This window comes from Pteronotus mesoamericanus, unplaced genomic scaffold, assembly GCF_021234165.1.
Source record: "Pteronotus mesoamericanus isolate MK-2021 breed Mesoamerican mustached bat unplaced genomic scaffold, CSHL_Meso_final contig_226, whole genome shotgun sequence".
Lineage (NCBI taxonomy): Eukaryota > Metazoa > Chordata > Mammalia > Chiroptera > Mormoopidae > Pteronotus > Pteronotus mesoamericanus.
In genome coordinates this window covers 433,820-458,498 of record NW_026555093.1, presented here as the reverse complement: position 1 = coordinate 458,498, position 24,679 = coordinate 433,820, and the positions used below count along the sequence as shown (strand labels likewise).

The window sequence follows — 24,679 nt, the reverse complement described above, 5'->3', positions numbered from 1 at the left end:
TGAATCGCTTGTTGACCTCCTGGAGACATGTATTCCAGTTCTTGGAACAATAGCTTTCCATAGACATTAATCACTTAAGCCTATCAACTATAACTACAACTAAAATCTTTAACTCTTGAGTTCCCCTATCAATTTTTTACTTTTCAAGACTTTTACATAAGTAGAATTATAGTATGTACTCTTCAGTGTCTGGGTTTTTATATTCAGCATGATGATTTGAAGTTCACACAGGTTGTTTCATTAAATAGTTCTATCCTTTTAAAAAAATCCTCACCCAAGGATATGTTTATTGATTTTAGAAAGAGAAGAAGGGAAAGACAGAGAGAGAAAGAGAGAGGGAGGGGGAGAGAGAGAGAGAGAGAGAGAAACATTGATGTGAGAGAGAAACATCAGTTGGTTGTCTCTCTTATGCACCCCAACCGGGGATCAAACCTGCAACTTAGGTATGTGCCCTGACCAAGGATTGAACTCACAACCTTTTGGTGGACGGGATGATGCTCCAACCAACTTAGCCATGGAACCATGGTAATTCTATCTTTTTTATTGCTAATTACTTGTCTATTATGGCAATATATAATTTGCATATTCATTCACTGTTCACATGGACCTTTGGAGTGTTCCTGGTTTGGGTGCTAATATAAATAAACCTGCTATGAATATTCTTGTACAAGTTTTTGTGTGGACATCTGTTCTCATTTATTTTAGTTAAATATCTACAAGTGAAATTGCTAGATCATATGGTAAGTGTGTATTTAAGTTTATAAGAGACTGCCAGTAGATTTCCGGAAGCATTGTACCATTTTCTACTCCTACCAGCAACACATGAAAGTGCCAGTTTTGACACATCCTGGACAACATTTGATGTTGCCATTATTTAATTTTCACCATTTTAATCACTGTATAATGGTATCTTACTGAATGCATATGGTATGAAAAAGGTTTATAAGTTATTTTATAGTTTATTGTTGCTGGAAGTTGTGCAGTGTTAATGATCCAGAAGTAGAGGCCCAGAGGGTCAATAGCCTGGTATCTAACTGAACATTTAACCACGTATTTGTTAATGTTGGTTGTTAAAAATTAATATTGAGCTAATTATACATTGTACTTTGTTTTGTAGCTTCCATCTAACATGCAACTTGTGGCATAGTGAATAATAGTCTGAGTGTAAAATTGAATTGAATGGAGAAAAAGATTTATTTGTTATCTAGTTTTCTGTTGTTGTATAGACAGTCACATGTATTTACCAAGAAAAAGTTGATAGAATTTTTATTTTGATGATACCGTTATATGGTCAAGATTATTTTGATACTGATTAACAGGATAAGCTGACTCTGGACACATCCTGACAACCTCTGCCAAGGTTTGAAGTAAACATCTGGGAAAATTCAGTTTTATATTATCTGTTCCTGCAGCTGCTCAATTCTTCTCAGCAAGGGTCAGGGAATATAATAGGTTTTCTGATTGGTTTTAGATAAAATGTGAAAGAACAGTTCATGTCAAGGACATTGTTGCCAAATATATTTGGCAAGACTTATATATCAAATCCCAAGGGAAATACACAAACAAAAAACTGCACAAAAGTTAGGAAAGAGTAAAACCTGTAGTCCTAGAACATTTTGTCACTTACTGTGTAGATTATCCTGAAACTGATACAGGCACATAAATCACGTGTTTTTGTTCCAGTGAAAAATATTCACTCTAATGGCAAAGGTCTCAGGTTGGGGAGCTATTGTCCTGTATAGGCTGATCTCTGAAGTGAATCTCACACGTGGATGGTGCTGATGCTCTTAGGAAACTCTAGTATGTCTCTTTGAATAGAGTCCTACTCTGAACCTAGACCTAGGTCTTCTGTTTCCCTCTCTCACAACCTTGTTTCTCCATCTAGCTTCTGTTTTTTTTTCATTCTTCCCACAGAGGGATAAAAACATGTTTATGGGTACTCTTGATCTTGTTCCCTCTCTGCTCTTTCAAGCTCTTGCTCTAGTAAACATTTTCTGTGTGTCTTATATTTTTATTATAGTCAGAAATATTGAACTGGGCTAGTGTGTGTCAAAATACCTATCTTTGGGCATGGATCTGAGCCTTGTTAGAAACCTATGGAAACTTTGGAGAAACTGGCTAGGGTAGACTCAGCAGAATCTAGGAGACAAAATGAGAAAGAAAGAAAAGGAACAAAGTAGGAATGAGTTGATATCTTTGGAAGTACATAAGTCTCAAAGTGGCCAGGAGATGGGACAAATGTACTAAAGGGAGGAGTGCACACAATGACATAGGCATCAAATTATGTTGTGAAATGACTAAAAACCATGTAGGTCTATGCCAAGGCTAGTACCACAAAAGTCTGTAAAGATGGATGAATTTAAAACACATTTAAATATGAGTTAATATCATATTTAACTCCAGAAGCATATTGTGAGACAGAGATTAATGTGCAGAAAGTTTCTTTAGAGTGCTCTAAAGACCATCACCGGAGAAGGGAAAGGAAGGACACGGAAGAAACAGGAGTGGGCAGAGGGAGAAGCTGGCCTGTGGTGCAGGCTAACCCTACAGGGAGTTGGAATGACCCTTCAGAGTTGTCCCAAGTTGGGCCAACGTGGCTAGGACTTCATATCTCAGCAGTTTGATCATTAAGCACTGACTGTCCTCAGGTGGGGCATGGCATGGGTCTTCTGGTAATGGGGCATGGCCTGCTCTGGTAAGGGGCATGGCCCTCAGTGGGAAGGGACTAAGGGCTGCTTTGGGAAAGGGAGGGGTCCTCAGATTCTGACCCCAGGCCAGGAGGCTCTGTGAAGAGACCTCAGCTGAAGGCCATCCTCCAACAGCCTCCTCCCCACAAGTGACTAGGGGTCAAAGTTTTTCCTGGCCATCTTATCCCTGTTTCCATCACAGCCCCCATTCACTTACTGTCTTCTCCTGTATCGGGAAAGAGCTTTTCCAGGTCCCAGTGGCCTTTGTACTGTGCCCCTCAGGTAGCATGGGTGCTATTGAGTGTGGCACATTTCTGCCCAACCCCCATGTGACATCACACCCCCTCCTCCTGATCATGCCCTTGGGGCTCCAAATCTGGCCTGCTACTCCTTTGGTACTTACAACTAGCCCCAGGTGCACAGCTGGCACCCCAGGCTTCTAATTCAATGAGACTCTTGTGTTTCTGCTATGGAGACCTTCTAAACTGCTGAGCCCAGAGCTGCAAGGAGGAGTGGCACATACTCCCCAGGTGGGTCGTTGGGAGTCATGGTAAGCAGAGCTTTTATTGCTGCCACTTTTTTGTTCCTACATCCATGTGTTGGGGACACAACCATCTTTGAGTTAATGCATATACAGCAACCTAGAGATTGGCCCTCCATCCTCACAGGACCTTGCACAGCTGGATCTTTAGCTGTGCTTTAAGAGGTCATTCTGCTGCTCTGTCTAGAAGCTTCTGGATGAATAGCATGTAATAAAGCCAATGGACACCATGGTCATGGGCCCACTCCAGCACATACTTTGCTGTAGAATTGGTCTCCTGCTCTGACATGATGTTATACGGGATCCCACATCAGTGACTCTAACCCTCCGTAAGCCCTCAGTGGTGCTGGCCAAGGACCTGTAGGCAGGAAAGGCTAACATATACCTAGAATACTAGTCTCCTTTAATCAAAATAAAGTGCTATCCCTTCTAGGATGGAAAGGGTGGGTCCAATGCAGTAAACTTGCTGGCTGGTCTCCATGATAGACAGTGCCATATTGGGAACTCTGCATTGTTTTTTCTTGTGGACTGGTTGGACTTTGCGGGGCAACACTAGGTAGATCTGCCTTCATCAGTAGGAAGCCATGTTTCTTTTTTTAAATTATATTTTATTGATTATAATATTACAGTTGTCCTGATTTTTACCCCTTTGCCTCCCTCCACCCAGAACCCCCACCCAGCATCCCCTACTCCCTCATGAAATCCCCACACCATTGTTCACACCCATAGGTCATGTGTATATGTTCTTTCTCCACTCCATTTCCTATACTGTACTTTACATCCCCATGGCTAATCTCTAACTACCTATTTGTACTTCTTAATCTCCTCACCTCTTCACTCATTCCCCCACAGTCCCCTCCCACCTGGTAACCATCAAAACACTCTCCGTATCCAAGATTCTGTCTCTGTTCTTGTTTGCTTAGTTTGTTTTTCAGATTCAAGTGTTGATAGATATGTATTTTTTGCCATTATACTGTTCATAGTTTTGATCTTCTTTTTCTTAAATAAGTCCCTTTAACATTTCATATAGTAATGGTTTGGTGATGATGAACTCCTTTAGTTTTTTCTTGTTTGGGAAGCTCTTCATCTATCTTTCAGTTATAAATGACAGCTTTGCTGGGTAGAGCAATCAATAAGGTCCCTGCTTTTCGTGCCTTTGAATATTTCTTGCCAATCTCCTATAGTCTGCAAAGTTTCTTTTGAGAAATCAGATGACAGTTTATGGGAACTCCACCACAGATAATTAACTTCTTTTCTTTTGCTGTTTTTAAGATTCTCTCCTTAACTTTAACCTTAATTTTAATTATGATGTTTCTTGGAGGAGGCCTCTTTGCATCCACCATGTTTGGGACTCTCTGTGCTTCCTGGACTTGCATGTCTATTTCCTTCACCAAATTAGGCAAGTTTTCTTTCATTATTCTTTTGAATAGATTTCCAATTTCTTGCTCTTTCTCTTTTCCTTCAGGCACCCCTATGATGCAAATGTTGGACCTCTTGAAGTTGTCCCAGGCACTGCTTACACTGTCTTCATTTTTTTCAGATTCTTTTTTTCTTCTAGTTGTTCTAATTGATTGTTTGATTGTTTTTTGCTTCCTTATGTTCCAAATCATTAATTTGATTCTCAGCTTCATCCACTCCACTTTTGTTTCCCTATAAATTGTTCTTCATTTCAATTACTGTATCTTTTGTTTCTGATGAGATCTTTTTATGCTGCTGAGGTCCTTACTAAGTTCCTTGAGCATCTTTATAACCAGTGTTTTGAACTCTGCATCTGATAGATCGCTTAGCTCCCTTTTGTTTAGTTTTTTTTTCTGGAGTTTTGATCTATTCTTTCATTGGGGCCATGTTTCTTTGTCTCCTCGTTTCAGCAGCCTCCCTGTGTTTGTTTCTATATATTAGGTAGAGCTGCTTTGACTCCATGTCTTGGTAGTGTGGCCTAATGTGGTAGGTGTCCTGTAGGGTCCAGGGGAACAGCCTCCCCTATCACCAAAGCTGGGTGTGCAATGTGGGTACGCAAAGCTGAGTATACCCTTATTTTGTAATTGAACCTTGGTTGCTGTTGGCAGATCAATGGAAGGGATTTACCCAAGTCAGTAAGCTGCTAGGATTGGCTGTAACCACTGACCACCAACTTCTGCCCTTTGTGGAGGATCTGTTGTGCAGGGGCAGGGTTGTGGTGCTCTGATGTGGTCTGTAGCTGTTCACTGGGTGCGCTGGCCCTGGGGGTTTCCTGTGTGGTGCAGGCCAAGGTCAGCCCCGACCTGTGTTTTGCCCGGGGCCACCCTGCCTGAGATATAATGCAATCTGAGATGGCTGCTACTTGTGCTGGCCTTGGAGATTCCTAGGCAAAGCCAAGCTCTGAATCTAGGCTGGTTGCTGCTAGTGCTGGGCCTAGGGCTCACAGTTGAGGCCAACTGTTGTTGATTGGGAGGATTTAGAAAGTTGTGCAGTAATGCCAAGAGCCAGCCATTCATATTGAAAAGCAGCTTGGGTGGGCCCATATGTTGGGTGGGGCAGAATCTGTGGGGCTTTCCAAGACGAGTGAAACAGTGTTAGCCAGGTTGATGGAGTCTCAGATATGGCACCAGATTGCCAGCCCAGTGGCTCTGTGGGGGGAGGGCTCAGAAAAGGGACAATGGCTCCTGCTTGCCTTGATGCTAGACATTCCAGTTTCTCCCACTATTCCACTGCTGCCTTTCAAGCTGCTACTCTGATGCAGGAGCTCAGAAGGAGTGAGTCTGAGTAGGTGAGTCCATGTATGGGTTCTTTAAGAGGAACTGCTTGGGGCTCCAGAAGTTTCTCCCACTGACTCTATCCCTGCTGGGTTTTGCAGCCAAAAGTTGTGGGGACTTATCTTCCTGGCACTGGAACCCTGAGCTGGGTGATCTGGTGTGGGGCTGAGACTCCTCACTTCTAAGATATCCCTCCCAAATTTTTATCCATTACTTGTGGATGTGGGACCAGCTGGTTCTGTGTCTCCACCTTTTCTACCAGTCTGGATGGGTGTGTTTTCTTTAATTCCATAGTTATCAGACTTCCATTCAACTTGGTTTCTGATGGTTATGAGTGATGGTTGTTCTATATGTTAGTTGTAATTATGATGTGGCGGTGCTAAGAAGTGAACCATGTCTGCCTATCCTGTCATCTTGACTGGAAGTCCAGGGAGTCTTGCTTTTGTGTCCATGCATATATTATCTCCTTGCTACCATAAACACTTAGCTCATATCTTGCTAGCCCTGGGATGTCCCATGTAGTGGCTGGCTGATGTTAATTGCTAGTCATTTTGTCCACATTATTGTTATGTGTTTTTTCCATGGTAGATGTTCTGTGATGGCATTAACATATAACATGAAGATCTTTCTATTTTGTGCCCACTCACCAATAAGCCTTTACCAGAGATATCTTTGTCCCTGGACATTTCAGTCTTCTTTTTTCTCATAAGCCCCTGGCCAGACAGCCAAACCATATGCTGCTGTCCATTAACCTGTATATATTTGAACCTTGGGCTATTTCTCCTTCTACACAAAGTGGATAATCAACAGCAATGGCCAAATTTGGCCCCTTGGGGGATTTACAACAGTCATTTTTTTGCTTGCACCTGCATATCAAGATGTCCTATCTGTAAATATAGCTCAGGATTTTTCTTCCACTAGTGATTGGTAAGTAGGGATCGCCCATATGGCCCCCAGTGCGATTTGAAGTAGAGGTGGTAGTATAGCAGTAGACAAGATGTGCCTCTGACAACCTGCTCCTACAGCATATTTGTGCCTCCTGGTCAATGCAGATCCCCATTCCTTCCTCCATAAATCAACTCCTTTTACTGGAAGAGCTTCCTTATCAGTATTCTGGCCTCTGGCCCTCAGCCAGTACAGAAAGTCATTTGCTGTGGCCTTGGATTGGCACAGCTGCTCTTGCTATGTGCTTTCGCGGGTGCCCTGGAAACCCTGGAATGGAGTGAAATGCAAGGCTCTGTGGGAGGGGAGGGAGCCTAGAGAGAGATGAGAACTAAGTCAGCTTCACCTTTGCCCCACTCATTTGGTCTCTGAGAGAGGTCCACTCAAAACAATGCACAGATTCAAGGAGCATTTTCAGCCAATCTGCGGCTACATCCCTCGAATGGTGTTAAGGTCTCCCTCTGTGACTGTACGCTGGCCAGTTTCTCCTTGTGCTTCCAACAGTCTTTACTTTATGTGAGTAGATGCTGTTAGGAGTAGGCTCGCCATTTTAAGGCTCACTCAACCCCTTTTGTTTTCTTAAGAGCACTCTCCCTGGTTTCCTCAGCTAATCCTTTCTGCCTTGGTTTCATTGACGTTGTCTGGAGTTCTCAGAGCCTCCTCTTGTGAGCAGCTGTGTCTATCTCTCTCCTTTAACCATTCTGTGCAGTAAGTGACTCACCGGGGTCTGCTCTGTCTGCAACCCGATGTATTTTTATTTTTCACTAGAATAGTTCAAATACACGTCTCTGGGCCACACCCATCATCAAAACCCCAGGAACACAAATTCAGGGACCTATTCATGTTTCGCCCTGAGGTGTGTCGATGCATTTTCCCACCTTCACCACAGCGCTTGATGGTTTGGGTGGGTGGAGGGTAACTGTGTGCCTCTTGGAAGAGGTCTTATGGCCTCACAGCTACCCTTTCATTGTAAAGCACCTTGGTGCATTTTACGTTTTCAGTAATTCTAAGCAGTGTTCTGCTAATCATGTCTGCTGACCTTGGGTGGCAGCATTTGCACAAATTTATAGCTATCAGTGAATCATCTGAAAGCGCATCAGATGAAGAAGAATGTTTCCGACCAACATTGTTCTTCAGGTAATGACAACTTCTGTGCTTCCTTGAATATTTGGATGGCTTTTGAAGCACAAAAATTTCTTAAAATGAATGTCTGCTGTTTTCATGTTTGTGTGTTTGTGTGTGTGTGCGCGTGCATGTGCGCGCACACACACACACACAAAGTTTATTTGGGGTAGTTTCCTGGTGCTTACTGAGGATCACCAAGTGTCTGAATGGTTTCCTTCAGAAATGGAGACATACCAGAGCCTGATGTCGGGCTCTTTTGCTGGCAAGTTGAATGTTCCCGGCTGCATTTTCTAGATCAGCCTTGGTGTTTCCAAGATGTTGGACCGATGCACAGCCTCCACCATGGCTCCTTTTTTCATGTGTCCATTTTGGCAGCATTCCAGTGCCAGCAACTGAGCCTGGCTAACATCAACTGTCTAAGTCATTCCAATCTACTTGGTGTTTGGTGTCTTTTCTACGAAGGAGGTTCTCTTCACTTATTCATTCTCCAATGTTCTTCCTTTCTTTCTGTAGATCCAAATTTTTGACCTATATTAATTTCCTTGTCTTTGTAAAATTTATTTTTATATTTCTTTCAAGGCAAGTCAAATTCCTTCAATTTTTGTTTGTCTAAAGAAGTCTTTATTTCTCTTTCACTGTTGAAGGATAATTTCACAAGGTACAGAATTCTAGCTTGTTTTTTTTTTTCTCTGAACATGTTAAATATTTCACCCCACTCCTGTCTTGCTTGAATGGTTTCTGAGAAGTTGGATGTAATTTTTTTCTTTGTTCCTCATTAGGTAAGATGTTTTTTTCCCCACTGTGGTTTCATTCAAGATTTTTTCTTTATCTTTAATTTCTGAAGTTCAAGTATAATATGCCTAGGAATAGTTTAGGGGGCATTTGTTCTCCTTAGTGTCCTCTGAGTTTTCTAGATTAGTGATTTGATGTCCAACATTAATTTGGGGAAAATCTCAATCATAATTACTTTACATATTGCTTCTGTTCCTTTATATCTTCCTTCTCATTCTGATATTCTCATTATGCATATGTTACACCTATTGTAGTTGTCTCACAGTCCTTGGATAGTCTATTCTTTTCTTAGTCTTATTTTTCTCTTTGCTTTTCAGTTTTGGAAGTTTCTATTGTCATATCTCCATGCTTAGAGATTCTTTCCTCAGTCATATCCAGTCTGATTATGAGCCTATAAACGGCACTCTTCATTTTCTTGTTAGTGTTTTTTTATCACTATAATTTATTTTATTTTTGTGTATACTCACTCATAACATTTTGTGTATACTCACTCATTGACATTTTGTGTATACTCACTCATAACATTTTGTGTATACTCACTCATTGAGTATACACATTTTGTGTATACTCACTCATAACCTTTTACCATCAAAGCACTTTGTTATTTCTTCTTTTGTAAATCTGCAGAACATTTGTGTAAAAATTTTTAAGGAAATTTTTATTTTTAAATTACATTTGGCATATAATTTTATATTAGTTTCAGGTGTACAACACAGTAATTTAACATTTATATAAATTACTAAGTGATCACCCTGATAAACCTAGTATCTCTCTGACACCATGAATAGTTATTATAAGATTATTGACTCTATCCCTATGCTGTACTTTACATTTCCATGACTATTCCGTAGCTACCAATTTGTACTTCTAAGTCCCTTTACCTTTTCACCCATGATCCCAACCCCCGTCTCATCTGGCAACTGTCAAAATATTCTCTGTATCTATGAGTCTGTTTCTGTTCTGTTTATTCATTTATTTTGTTTGTTAGAATCCACATATAAGTGAAATCTTATGACATTTGTCTTCCTCTGTCTGACTTTTTTTCACTCAGCATAATACCCTCTAGATCATCAATGTTGTTGCAGATGGCAAGATTTCATCCTTTTTCATGTATGAGCCATATTTTATTGTATATATGCACCACTTCTTTTCTATCCATTCATCTATTGATGGACACTTAGGTTGCTCCCATATCTTGGCTATTGTAAATAATGCTTCATTGAACATAAAGATGTATATGTCTTTTCAATTTAGTGTTTTGGGTTACTTTGGATAAATACCCAGAAGTGGATTTGCTGGGTCTTTCTTTGTCTCTAATTGTATAGCCTTTGTTTCAAAGTCTATTTTGTCTTGCCTAAGTACTGCTGCACCAGTTTTTGTTTGTTTCCATTCTTATGAAATATCTTCTTCCCCCCCTTTATTTTCAGTCTGTGCGTGTCTTTCAATCTGAAGTGAGTCTCTTGTAGACAGTCTATGTAAGGGTCTTGTTTTGTTATTCATTCAGCCTCCATATGTCTTTTGATTAAAGCATTTATTTAATTTGCATTTAAAGTCATTGTTGATATATATGCATTTATTGCTATTTCATAATTCTTATTTATGATCTTCTTCTTAAAGAAGACCCTTTAACATTTCACTGAACACTTGTTTGGTGGCAATGAACTCCTTTAGCTTTTTCTTGTCTGGAAAGCTCTTTACCTGTTTCAATTCTAAATGATAGCTTAGCTGGAGAGAGTAATCTTGGTTGTAAGTACTTGCTTTTCACCACTTTGACTATTTCTTGCAGCCCCCTCTAGCCTGCAAAGTTTCTGTTGAGGAATCAATTGACAGACTCATGGGAGCTCCCTTGTAAATAACTATCTGCTTTTCTCTTTTTGCTTTTAACATTCTCTTTGTCTTTGACCTTTGGCATTTCAATTATGATGTGTCGTGGGGTGGTCCCCTTTAGGTTCATCTTGTTTGGGATTCTCTGCACTTCCTGGATTTGTATGTCTATTTCCTTCATCAGGTTAGGGAAGATTTTCATCATTTTCTTTATACCTGTTTGATATCATCTCCATAGATAAATAGAAATATCTATCTCTGTTTTTCCTGTAAAATATTATATCTTACTTATATAAAGCACTTCAAAATATAAAACCTTTTGATGATATCACAAAAAATGTCAAAAACTTTGCATTTATAGAATGCAAAATTTATGTAGACTACAAAAACATAAACAACTTAGAGAATACATTTTTTTATTAATTTATTTACTTTTTAAATACATTTGTCTCTGCCTTCCCCCCACCTCTTTCCCTTGCCCCCTCCCACCTTCCCTCCCTCAGCTCTTCCCCTTTGGTTTTGTCCATGAGTCCTTGCTATATGTTCCTTGACTTTCCCCTTCCCTTCCCTTTCCCTGCCCCCCCTTCCCTCTTGTCTCTGTTGATTTCTTTTCCTTTCAGTGTTGCTGGTCATATTTTCCTTGCTTCATTGCATTGTTGGTTAGGTTCCGCTTATAGGTGAGATCATATGGTATTTGTCTTTCGCCCCCTGGTTTATTTCTCTTAGCATGATGCTCTCCAGTTCCATCTATGCTGTCGCAAAGTTTATTAGTTCTTTTTTCCTTTCTGCTGCGTAGTATTCTATTGTGTATATGTACCATAATTTTTTGATCCAGTCATCTACTGATGGGCATTTAGGTTGCTTCCAACACTTGGCTATTGTAAATTGTGCTGCTATGAACATTGGGGTGCATAGGTTCTTTTGTATTGGCGTTTTGGTGTTCTCAGGGTATAGTCCAAGCAGGGGAATCGCTGGATCAAAAGGCAGTTCCATTTTCAGCTTTCTGAGGAAATTCCACACTGCTTTCCATAGTGGCTGCACCAGTCTGCATTCCCACCAACAGTGGACTAGGGTTCCCTTTTCTCCACAGCCTCGCCAGCACCTGTTGTTTGTGGATCTGTTTATGATGGCCATTCTGACCGGTGTGAGGTGGTACCTCATGGTGGTTTTTATCTGCATTTCTCTGATGGCTAGTGATGCTGAGCATCCTTTCAAATGCCTCTGGGCCCTCTGTATCTCCTCCTGAGAAAAGCATCTGCCCAGGTCCTTTGTCCATTTTTTGATTGGATCGTTTGTCTTCTTGGAGTAGAGTCGAGTGAGATCTTTGTATATCTTGGAGATGAAACCTCTATCTGATGTATCATTAGCAAATATATTTTCCCAAATGGTTGGCTCCCTTTTCATTTTGCTGATGTTTTCTTTAGCCGTGCAGAAGCTTCTTATTTTGATGAGGTCCCACTTGTTTATTCTTTCCTTTATGTCCCTTGCTTTAGGAGACTAAAGTGAAATATTTTTTCACAGATATCAGTGAAAAAATTGCTGCGTGGGATATCTGAGTTTCCTGCCAATGTTCTCCTCTAGGACTTTGATGGTGTTGCGACTTATATTTAAGTCTTTTATCCATCTTGAGTTTATTTTTGTGTATGGTGTCAGCTGATGATCCAATTTCAATTTTTTGCATGTAGCCGTCCAGCTCTCCCAACACCATTTGTTGAAGAGGCTATTATTGCTCCATTTTATGCTTCTGCCCCCTTTGTCAAATATTAGATGTCCATAGAGACCTGGGCTTCTTTCTGGGCTTTCTATTCTGTTCCACTGGTCTATAGGTCTGTTCTTGTGCCAGTACCAGATTGTTTTGAGTATGGTGGCTTTGTAATAGAGTTTGATGTCCGGTATTGTGATCCCTCCTACTTTGAGTTTCTTTCTCAAAATTGCTGCGGCTATTCGGGGTCGTTTATGGTTCCATATAAATTTTTGAAATGTCTGTTCTATTTCTGTGAAATACGTCATTGGTATCTTAATAAGGATTGCGTTGAATCTATAAATTGCTTTGGGTAGTATGGACATTTTGAGGATATTAATTCTTCCAATCCATGAGCACGGTATATGCTTCCATTTATTTGTGTCTTCCTTAATTTCTTTTTTCAATGTTGTATAGTTTTCTGCATACAGGTCTTTTGTGTCTTTGGTTAAATTTATCCCTAGGTACTTTATCTTTTTTCGTGCTATATCGAATGGTATATTTTTTCTGATTTCTTCTTCTTCTATTGCATTGCTGGTGTACAAAAACGCCTCTGATTTCTGAATGTTGACTTTGTATCCTGCTGTTTTGCCAAATTCACTTATTAGGTTGAGGAGTTTTTTGGTAGAGTCTACAGGGTTCTCTATGTACACTATCATGTCATCTGCAAACAATGATAGCTTTACTTCCTCCTTTCCTATTTGGATGCCTTTTATCTCTTTCTCTTGTCTGACCGCTGTGGCTAGGACTTCCAATACGATGTTGAAAAGAACCGGTGAGAGCAGACATCCTTGTCGTGTTCCCGATCTTAGTGGGAAAGCTTTCAGTTTTTGCCCGTTGAGTATGATATTGGCTGTAGGTTTTGCATATATGGCCTTTATTACTTTGAGGAATGCCCCATTTATTCCCATTTTGCTGAGTGTTTTGATCATAAATGGCTGCTGTACCTTCTCGAATGCTTTTTCTGCATCTATCGAGATGATCATGTGGTTTTTGTCTTTTCTTTTATTTATGTGCTGTATCACGTTTACTGATTTGTGTATATTGAACCATCCCTGCATGCCTGGGATGAATCCCACTTGATCGTGATGGATAATGTTTTGAATGTATTGCTGGATGCGGTTTGCCAATATTTTGTTGAGGATTTTAGCATCTATGTTCATCAGCGAAATTGGCCTGTAGTTTTCTTTCTTTGTAGGGTCATTATCTGGTTTTGGGATCAGGGTGATGCTGGCCTCATAGAAGGAGTCTGGCAGTCTTCCCTCCTCTTGGATTTTTTGGAATAGTCTGAGAAGGACAGGGGTTAGCTCTTCCTTAAATGTTTTGTAAAATTCTCCTGGGAAACCGTCTGGCCCTGGGCTTTTGTGTGCTGGGAGTTTCTTGATGACTGCTTCAATTTCCCCACCTGTTATCGGTCTGTTTAAGCTTTCTGTTTCTTCCTCCTTCAGTGTTGGAAGATTATACTTTTCTAAAAATTTGTCCATTTCATCAAGATTTTCAAATTTCTTGGCATATAATTGTTCATAACAGTTTCTGATAATCATTTGTATTTCTGTGGTATCAGTTGTTATTTCTCCTCTTTCATTTCTGATATTATTAATTTGGGTCCTCTCCCTTTTTTTCTTGATGAGTCTACTTAAAGGCTTGTCAACTTTATTAATCTTTTCAAAGAACCAGCTTCTGGATTGGTTGATCCTCTGAATTGTTCTTTTTGTCTCTGTGTCATTCAGTTCTGCTCTAATCTTGACTACTTCCTTCCTTCTACTTGCTCTGGGATTTATTTGTTGTTGTTTCTCCAGTTCTTGAAGTTGTAGTGTTAGGTCTTTTATTTGAAATGTTTGTATCTTTTTTAGGTAAGCCTGTATTGCTATGAACTTCCCTCTCAGGACCGCCTTTGCTGTGTCCCATAGGTTTTGGACTGTTGTCTGTTCATTTTCATTTGTTTCCAGAAATTTTCTGATTTCTTCTCTTATCTCATTATTGACCCATTCGTTGTTTAATAGTCCACTGTTCAGTCTCCATGAGTTTGCAAGTTTTTGAAGTTTCTCTTTGAGGTTGATTTCGAGTTTCAAGGCCTTGTGGTTGGAGAAAAAGTTTGGTATTATTTCAATTTTCCTGAATTTACTGAGGCCTGCTTTGTGTCCTAGCATGTGGTCTATCTTTGAAAAACTGCCATGAGCATTTGAAAAGAATGTGTATTTTTCTTCTTTGGGATGTAAGGTTCTATGTATGTCAGTTAAGTCTCTTTGATTCAGTGTGTCATTCAGCGCCACGATATGTTTATTAATGTTTTGTTTCAAAGATCTGTCCATTTTTGACAGTGGGGTGTTGAAATCCCCTACTATCAGTGTGTTGCTGTCTATATCTTTTTTGAAGTCATCCAACAATTTCCTTATAAACTTGGGGTCTCCTATATTGGGAGCATATAAGTTTACAATGTTGATGTCTTCTTGATAGATTCTTCCTTTCAGTATGATAAAGTGCCCCTCTGGGTCTCTCTTTATGGCCTTTGCTTTGAAATCGACTTTGTCTGATACAAGTATGGCAACGCCAGCCTTTCTCTCATGTCCATTTGCTTGGAATATTATTTTCCATCCCTTTACTTTCAATCTGTGTAGGTCTTTTGCTCTGAGGTGGGTCTCTTGCAGGCAGCATATGTGTGGGTCATGTTATCTTATCCATTCAGCTACCCTGTGTCTTTTGATTGGGGCATTTAGTCCATTCACATTGAGAGATATTACTGATAGAAACTTACTCCTCTTTTCTCTTTGTACTTGTGTTCCTCTCTGTCTCATTCTTTTCCTTCATCTGCTTAAACCAGTCCCCTTAGCATATCTTGGAGTGCTGGTTTGGTAGGGATGTATTCTTTTAGCTTTCTTTTGTCTGGGAAACTCCGTATTTCTCCTTCTATTTTAATGGAGAGCCTAGCTGGGTAGAGCAGCCTTGGCTGTAGGCCCTTGCTTTTCATGGCTTGGAATATTTGTTGCCATTCCCTTCGGGCTTGCAGTGTTTCTGTTGAGAAGTCAGCTCCTAGGCGTATTGGGGCCCCCTTGTATGTTACTTACTCCTTCTCCCTTGCTGCCTTGAGGATTCTCTCTTTGTCTTTCACATTTGCCATTTTAATGATGATGTGTCTTCGAGTGGACCTCCTTGGGTCCCTCTTGAGTGGGGTCCTCTGTGCCTCCTGGATCCATGAGAGCCTTTCTCTCCTCAAATTAGGGAAATTTTCCATCATTACTTTTTCGAGGAGGTTCTCTATTCCTTGCTCCTCTTCTTCTCCTTCTGTTATCCCTATTATATGGATATTATTGCATTTCAGGTTGTCCTGCATTTCCCTAAATGCTTCTTCATTCTTTTTGAGCCGTTTTTCCATTTCTTGTTCTTTCTGGGAGCTTTTTTCTTGTCCTCCATCTCACTGATTCGATCCTCGGCTTCATCCAGCCTGCTTTGGATTCCTTCTACTGTGTTCTTCAATTCAGAAATGGTATTCTTCATATCCACTTGTGTCTTCTTGATAGTTTCTATGTCCTTTTCCAGGCTGATATAGTTTGCTGTAAGATCCTGATAGTTTCTCTGCAGTTTCTCATAGTTATCTTTGAGCTGGCTGAGCTCATTGAGCTTCCTTAGAACCATTGTTTTGAATTCCATATCTGATAGTTCCCTTGCCTCTATTTCATTGAGCTCTCTCTGTGGGGAGTCCCCTTTTCCACTCATTTGAGGGGAACTTCTTTTTCTTCCCATTTTTGTGAGAGTCTGTTAAGTATTTTTGTCCTTTACTTTTCTTTCTGGGCTTGCCTCTGATGATGTCAGTTGTTGACCCTATAGGGCCTTGGGTTGTTTGTTTGAGCCTTTCAGGAGTCTAATGCCTGTGTCTGACTCCTGCTTGGAGCAGCTCTGTGACCCCTTCGGTCAGGGCTGGGCTATTTTTTGGGATCTCTCTGCGCTCTCACGCGGGCTCCTTGAGCGCGTTCCCAGCGCGGCAGGGTCCCCCACCTGCCTGGGCTCGCATGTGTTTGCCCCAGACCAGGGGGCTTATGCGCGACCTCCCGTACTCATCTGGCCTCCCTGGCACGCGAGCTTCGCAGCACTGGTCAGTTTAGGGTCTTCTATTGTGTGTTTTCCCCGCTTTTGGTTCTTTGGGTGCGTTGCTTGCCCTCGCCAAATGGGGACTACGGAAATGGGAGGAAATCAGCTCTAGGACTCTCCGGTTAATCCTGTTTCTGGTCTCTCCTCCATCATTTTTTTTTAACATAGATTTTCAATTCTTTTCTCTCACTCTTTTCCTTCTGGCACACCCCATAATAGAAATGTTGGTATGCTTGAAGTTGTTCCAGAGTCTCCTTATACTATCTTCATTTTTTCGGACTCTTTTTTTCTTTTCTGATTGGAGTGTACCTTTTTTTTTCTTTAAATTTGAATTTATTGGGGTGACATTGGTTAATAAAATTATATATGTTTTAGGTGTATAATTCTATATTTTATCAACTGTATATTGTATTGTGTATTCTCTACCCTGAGTCAAGTATCCTTCCATCTTACAGATCTCTGATTTGATTCTCTGCCTCATCTACTCTGATGTTGATTCCCTGTAATGTATTCTTCATTTCAGTTAATGTATTCTTCATATCTGACTGGTTCTTTCCGATGTTTTCTATCTCCATTCTTATTTTTTTTAAATCTCTTTGTTGAAGTTCTCATTAAGTTTATCTACTATCCTCCTAGGTTCATTCAGCCTCCCTGTAACCGATGTTTCAAACTCTGCATCTAGTAGATTGTTCGTCGCCATTTTGTTTAGTTCTCCCAGAGTTTTGTTCTGTTCTATCATTTGGGACATGTCTCTTTGTCTCCTTATTTTGCAGCCTCCTTGTTTCTATGAATTAGGGAGAGCTGCCACGTTTCTCAGTCTTGGTAGAGTGGCCTACTGTAACAGGTGTCCTGTAGGGTCCTGTGGCACAGCCTCTTTGATCACCTGAGCTGGCATTCCATGTACACTTCTTGTGTGGGCTCTGTACATCTCCTCTTGTAGTTGAACCTTGATTGCTGTTGGCAGCTCATTGGGAGGAATTTACCCCCAGGCCAGTCAGCTGGGAGGACTGTCTGTGACCACTGTAGAGGGTCAGCTGTGCCGGGGCCTATGCCACAGAGCAAGATTTACTTCAGTGGGGTTCTGGTGCCTTCTGAGTCCTCCCCTTGAGTGTGTACCTTGTGGTTTGGGGTTCTTCAACATGGTCTGAAGCTGGCCACCAGGTGCACTGGCTCTGGGGCCTTTTGGGAAGTGCAGGCCAAGGTCAGTAGCCACCTGTGCTCTGCCTGGGGTTGCCCAGCATGAGTTATAAAGCTATTTTCAGATGACTGTTACTTGTGCTGGATTTGGAGGTGACCAGGAGAGGCCAAGCTATTAACCAAGTCTGGTTGCTGCTAGAGCTTGGCCTGGGGCCACTTAGCAATAGGTAAAGGGCACACTAAGGCAAGATGCTGCTTGTGTGTGAGATTTTTAAAAAGTCCAAATACATGAACCCAGACAGGTTATTTGTATGGAAAAGCCACTGGAAACAGCTTGGGTGGGCCTGAAAGTTGGATGGGGCAGGGTGTCAGTGAATCACCAGGGCAGGGCAAATAGGGTTGGCCAGGTTGATGGAGACTCAAATATGGCACCAGCCTGCCAGCTCTGTTGGGGAATATCCCAGAAAAGGAATAATGGTCTCTGCCAGTGCTCTGTCTAGGAGAAAGTAGCTCTCTCTCTCTCTGATTCCAGACTACTCAGTTCCTCCCCATATGTCCCTGGTGCCCCAGCACTGGAACTCAGTGAGAGCCTGAGTAAGTCCATGTGCAGGCACTTTAGGAGGAATGCCTTGGAATCCAGAAGCCCTCCATCTCACTCTGTCACAATCTGAGCTGGTTTTGACAGCCATATTTTATGGGGACTTTTCTTCTTTGCACTTAAACCCTAGGGTAGGGAACCTGGTGTGGGACTGGGACCCTTCCACAGGGGGAACCTCTGGAGCCGAAATATCCCTCCTGACTGTAAACACACACAGGTATGTGTTGGTCCAGCCTATTCCATGTCTCTGCCCCCTCCTAAAGTCTTGATGTGGCTTCTCCTTTATATCATTAGTTGTAGGCAGTCTGTTCACCTAGATTTCAGGAGGTTCCAAATGATGGTTATTCTGTAGTTTAGCTGTAATTCTGATGTGGTTGTGGGAGAATTTGAGTATTGTATTTACCTACACTACCACCTTGACTGAGAGCTTCTAACATTTATTTTTAATTTTATTTTTTATTTTACTGTTGTTCTATTACATTTTTCCCTGTTGCTCTCCCCTGCTCCAGCCCCCCCCCCACACTCCCACAGTTAATCTCCACCCTGTTGTCCATGTCCATGGGTCACACATATTAAGTCTTTCTTAGAAATCTGTCTTTCTGCTTTCATTAGCAATGTGTTCTTCTATGTTATCTACTTTTTCCATTAAAATCTTTAGCATATTAATCATAGTTTAAAAAACTTCTGGTCTAATATTTCCAACCGTCCTGCATATCTGACTCTAGTTCTCCTGATTGTTTATTTTTTCAAACTATGTTGGTTTGTGGGTTTCTTGTTGTTTTTGTTTTTTAGTATGCTTTGTAACTTTTTTTTTGAAAGGTGAACATGATGTATTGGATAAAATGAATGTTAATAAATTAGACCTTCAGTGATGTGGTAGTGAGGTGTGGTGGGAGGGGAAGCATTGTGCAGTCCTATGATTAGGTCTCTGTTTTGGTGAGCCTGTAACTATGGACTGTGAACTTCACCAGCCTTTCCCCTTAGGTAGCAGAAGATGGCCAGACGTGGCTGATGTTGGCTATTTCTCTTCCCATGGGTAGTTTAGGTTATGATAAAATCTTCCACATGTTAAGCTCTGGTAAAATAGTTTCTCTTAGGGGCAGGCATTGTTAAAGTGAACAGAATGCTTTGGCACATTTCAAAATGTTTACTTTTTCTCTCCTCTTGCTGGAAGTATGAGGATATTTTTTTCTGTTAATCACTGTGAGGATCTCACAGAGCTTTGGAGTTAAAACTCACATGTGGGGGAAGGCACCTGATGAAAGTGTGTAACTCTCAGACTTCTTTTCAAGCTTCCAGTAATTCATCAATTACAATTCAGGCTTTCTTACTTCAACTCTGGCTCCCACAGACATTTCTGCTGAAAGGTTTCTACGCTAGTTAGTTCTATTTCTCTGTATTCACCTATTTCCCAGATTGTGGGACAGCAGTTTGTCCTGTGACTTCACTTCCCTGATGGATGTTAGGGATGTTAACAAATCTTTCAGTTTGTTAAGCTTTACTATTGTTAGTATGGAGTGGTGACTTCTAAGCTCCTTACATGCTGGGCTGAAAAACAGAAATCTGACTGTCCACATTTAAGTTATGTTAAAATTTAATTTTAAAAATTCCTAACACTAATACTTTTTAAACTTTTCCAAAAAATTAGAGAATGGAGATTACTCCTTAACTCACTTTAAGACTGGTATTACCCTGATACCAAAGCCATACAATGACACTACAAGAAAACTACAGCCCAATATCTCTTATAAATCACTGATGCAAAAATCTTCAACAATACTAGGAAACTGAATTCAGCAGCATATTAAAAAGAATTACACACCATGGCCAAGTGGGATTTATTCCTGGAATGCAAGGATGGTTCAACATACAAAACTCAGTCAATATAAAACACAACATTAACATCAGTGCTCAAGGTATCAATGTGATGCCGTACTTGAGTCTTACTGCCTATCGGCCAATTGTGCATGCACTGACATGGCCTCAAACGACTATACCCAACAAGAAAACCGAAGCTGTGGGGCCTAACCCACCTAGCCTGGGCAGGATTATACCCAGGAGAGCAATCAGCCCTATGGACAGCAAAGCTATGATGGCTATAGCCAGTCAGGGGACACTTCAGGCTATGGCCAGAGCACCTATAGTTCTTATTACAGACCCAGAACAGCTATGGCACTCAGTCAGCTCCCCAGGGATATAGCTCATCTGGTGGCTATGGCAGTGGCCAGAGTTCTCAGTTGTCTTATGGGCAGCAGTCCTACCCTGGCTATGGCCAGCAGACAGCTCCTAGCAGCACCTTGGGAAGTTACACTAGCAGTTCTCAGAGCAACAACTAGGGGCAGCCCCAGAGTGGGGACTGTGGTCAGCAGTCTGGCTGTGGTAAATAGCAGCCTAGCTATGGACAGCAATGAAGCTCCTATAATCCTCCTCAGGGCTATGGACAGCAGAACCAGTACAAGAGTAGCAGTACAGGAGGTGGCAGAAGGAGTGGTGGAGGTAACTATGGTCAAGATAAATCCACCATGAGGTGGTAGTGGCAGTGGCTATGGGGGAAGCCAGCAGGGTCATCAGGGACGAGTCTGGGGCTGTGGCAGTGGTTACGACCGCAGCAGTGGTGGCTATGAACCCAGAGGCTGTGGAGGTGGCTGCGGAGGCAGAGGTGGCATAGCAGAAGTGGCCATGGTGGCTTCAATAAATTTGGTGGTTCTCAGGACCAAGGATCACGTCACGACTCTGAACAGGATAATTCAAACAACAACACCATCTTCGTGCAAGGCCTGGGCGAGATTGTTACAATTGAGTCTGTGGATGATTACTTCAAGCAGATTGGTATTATTAAGACAAATAAGAAAACAGGACAGCCCATGATTAATCTGTATACAGACAGGGAAATGCGCAAGATGAAGGGAGAGGCAACAGTATCATTTGATAACCCACCTTCTGCTAAAGCATCTATTGACTGGTTTGATGGTAAAGAAATCTCTGGGGATACTATCAAGGTCTCATTTGCTACTTTGTGAGCAGATTTCAGTTGGGATGGTGGCAACAGTTGTGGAGGCTGAGGGCGAGGAGGACCCATGGGTGGTGGAGGCTATGGAGGTGGTGGCAGTGGTGGTGATGGCTGGGGAGGATTCCCCAGTGGAGGTGGTGGTGGTGGAGGGCAGCAGCAAGCTGGGGACTGGAAGTGTACTAATCCTACATGTGAGAACATGACCTTCTCTTGGAGGAATGAATGTAATCAGTGTAAGGCCCCCTAAACCAGATGGCCCAGGAGGGGGACCAGGAGGCTTTCATATGGGGGATAGCTGTGGAGACGATCATCGCGGTGGCAGAGGAGGCTATGATTGGGGTGGCAACCGAGGCTGAGGCAGGGACCATGGGGGCTTCTGAGGGGACCGGGGTGATGGGGGCAGAGGTGGCTTTGGCCCTAGAAATATGGACTTCATGGGTGACCACAGACAGGATCATAGGGAGAGGTCATATTAGCCTGCCTGCTGAGGTTCTGGAACAGCTTTTCTTCTCTACCCAGTGTTACCCTCATCATTTTGTAACCTTCCAACTCCTGATCACCCATGGGTTTTTTTGTGTTAGACTATGTAATTGTAATCATATCTCTGGTTCCCATTAAAAACCATCATTTAAAACAAACAAAAAAGCAAAAACAAACAAACAAAAAACCCTACAACATTAACAGTATAAAGGGGGGAATACACAGTCATCTCAATCGATGCATAGAAAGACTTCAACAAAATTTCACACCATTCCACAACAAAAACACTCAACAAACTAAGGATAGAAGGAAACTACATCAACATAAAAAAAGCCATATGTGAAAACCCCATAATGAACATCACACTTAATGGTAAAAGACTGAAAGATTTTCCTCTAAAATTAGGGGCAAAGCAAGAATACCCACTTTTTCTACTTCTAGTCAACACAGTATTGGAAGTTCTAGCCAGAGCAATTAGACAAGAAGAGAAAGAAAAGTCATCCAAATTGGAAAGGAAGGAGCAAAATGATCTCTATTTGCAGATGATATGATTGTATATGTAAAAAACTTAAGATTCCACACGCAAAAAAGAAAGTTTTTAACTAATAATTTCAGAAAAATAGCAGGATACAAAGTTAACACACAAAAATGTGTTGTATTTCTACATGCTAACAATGAACAATCCAAAAAAGAAATTTTGAAAATAATTCTATTTATAATAGCATGAAAAGGAATAAAATACTTAGGAATAACTTAGCCAAAGAAGTGTTAGACTTGTAAACTAAAAACTAAAAAACATTGTTGAAATAATTTAAATAAGACATATTAAATGGAGGCACATCCTGTGTTCATGGATTGGAAAGCTTAATTTTGCTAAGATGTCAATACTACCCAAAGCAATCTACAGATTTAATGCAATTCCTATCAAAATCCTAATGTTATTTTTCAGAAACAGAAAAACCCATCCTAAAATTTATAAGGAATCTCAAAGGGCCATGAATAGCCAAAGCAATCCTGGAAAATGAAAAAAGTTGGAAGATTCACACTTTCTGATTTCAATCCTTATTACAAAACTACAGCCATCAAAACAGTGTGGTACTGGCATAAACACAAACACGTAGACCAATGGAATAGAATAGAGTCCAGAAGTAAACTCTTGCATGTATTGAAATGATTTTTGAGAAGGATTCCATGACCATTCAATATGAAAAGACAGTCTTTTCTACAATGGTGTGAGGAAAGCTGACAGCCAAGTGCAAAAGAATAAGAGTGCACTTTTACATAATAATACATATAAAAATTAACTCTAATAGATCAAAGGCCTAAACATGAGAAATAAAACTATAAAACTCTTAAAAGAAAACATAGAGCAAAAGATTTATGACATTGGATTTGGCAATGATTTCTGGATATGACATCAAAGGAACAGACAACAGAAGAAAAAATAGACATATTGGACTTAATAAAAATTTTTTAAAAATTGTGTATCATAAGACACTATCATCAGAGTAAAAAAGAAACTCACAGGATGGGAGAAAATATTTGCAAATCAAATTCTTGATGAGGAACTAATATCCAGAATAAATAGAGAACTCTTTAAAACTCAACAAGAAAGCAAACAACCTGATTCAAAAAATGGGTAAAGGGCTCCAATAGACATTTCTCCAAAGAAGATATACAAATCACCAATAACCACATGAAAAGATGCTAAATATCACTAATCTTTAGGGTAATGCAAGTCAAAACTACAAAAGAGATACAGTTCACACCCATTAGGATGACTATTTTACAAAACAAAACAAAACAGGACAAGGCAAAGTATGTGTTAACAAGGTATGAAGAAATTGAAATTCTTGTGTGCTGTTGGTGAGAATGTAAAATGGTATAACCACTGTGGAAAACAGTATGGTGGTTTCTCAAAAAGTTAAAACAATTACCATATGAGCCATTAATTCTACTTCTGTACATATACTCAAAATAATTGAAAACAGTATCCTGAAGGTATATTTGTAAACCTATGTTCATAGCAGCATTATTCTCAATAACTAAAACATGGAATCATCCCAAGTGTCCACCAATAGATGAATGGATAAACAAAATGTGGTATATACATTGAATGAAATATTATTCAGCCTTTTTTAAAAAAGAAAATTCTTTTTTTGTAGATAATAAAGTTTTTATTCACTCTCTAAGAAATGAGAGAGGCATATGTGCAAAAGAAAATTCTGACTGCTCTAATATGGATGAATTGTGAGGACTTTATGCTAACTAAAACAAGTCAGTCACAAAAAGACAAACACTATATCATTCTAATTATATGAGATACTTAGAGTATTCAAAATCACAGAGACAAAAAGTAGAATGGTAGCCTCAGGGGGTGGGGAATGGCAAGTTATTGTTTAATGGATATAGAGTTTCAGTTTTGTAAGATTAGAAGAGTTTGGGAGATGAATGGTGGTGATGGTTGTACAACAATATTAATGTATTTAGTACCACTGAACTGTACAAGTAAAATGTTTAAGATAGAAAATTTTATGTGTGTCTTACCACAATAAAACAAAATTTGAAAAACATTTAAATCCCTGCAGGTCATCGATTTTCCAACTTAGCAACTTTCACAACTTTTAGATTGTATTTTCCTTCTCTACCTCAGCATTTCCACTAAAGCCTTTATAAGAAAAAGCAAAATTTCTTATGGGAATGAATGATTCTCTGGTGTGGCTGCTTCTGAACTAAACATTGATATTTTTGCTACTTTAGCAAAAGACCGAGAAAGAAATAAGCAATAGATGCCATATGCCTCACTATTGATTTCGCATCCTGATAATCTTAAGTATGGTGTGGCTTTTGCTACCAGCACACTAATATACACAGTCAGAAGCTGCCTTTCCTTTCCCCCACTTTATCCTTATTGTTGCCATTTGTAACAAGAGAGTATGTGTCTTACTGGCTGATGTTTGGGGTTCATTCTTCAGTAGTATCCC

The 24,679-nt window shown here is 40.5% G+C and overlaps 1 protein-coding gene and 1 pseudogene across 1 annotated transcript in view; both read left to right on the top strand.

Moving 5' to 3' along the window:
* The window catches only part of F8 (coagulation factor VIII), a 207,744-nt gene that overhangs the window by 9,342 nt on the left and 173,723 nt on the right, over positions 1 to 24,679 (top strand). The window lies entirely within an intron of this gene.
* On the top strand, positions 20,183 to 21,691 carry LOC129069567 (RNA-binding protein FUS-like; annotated as a pseudogene).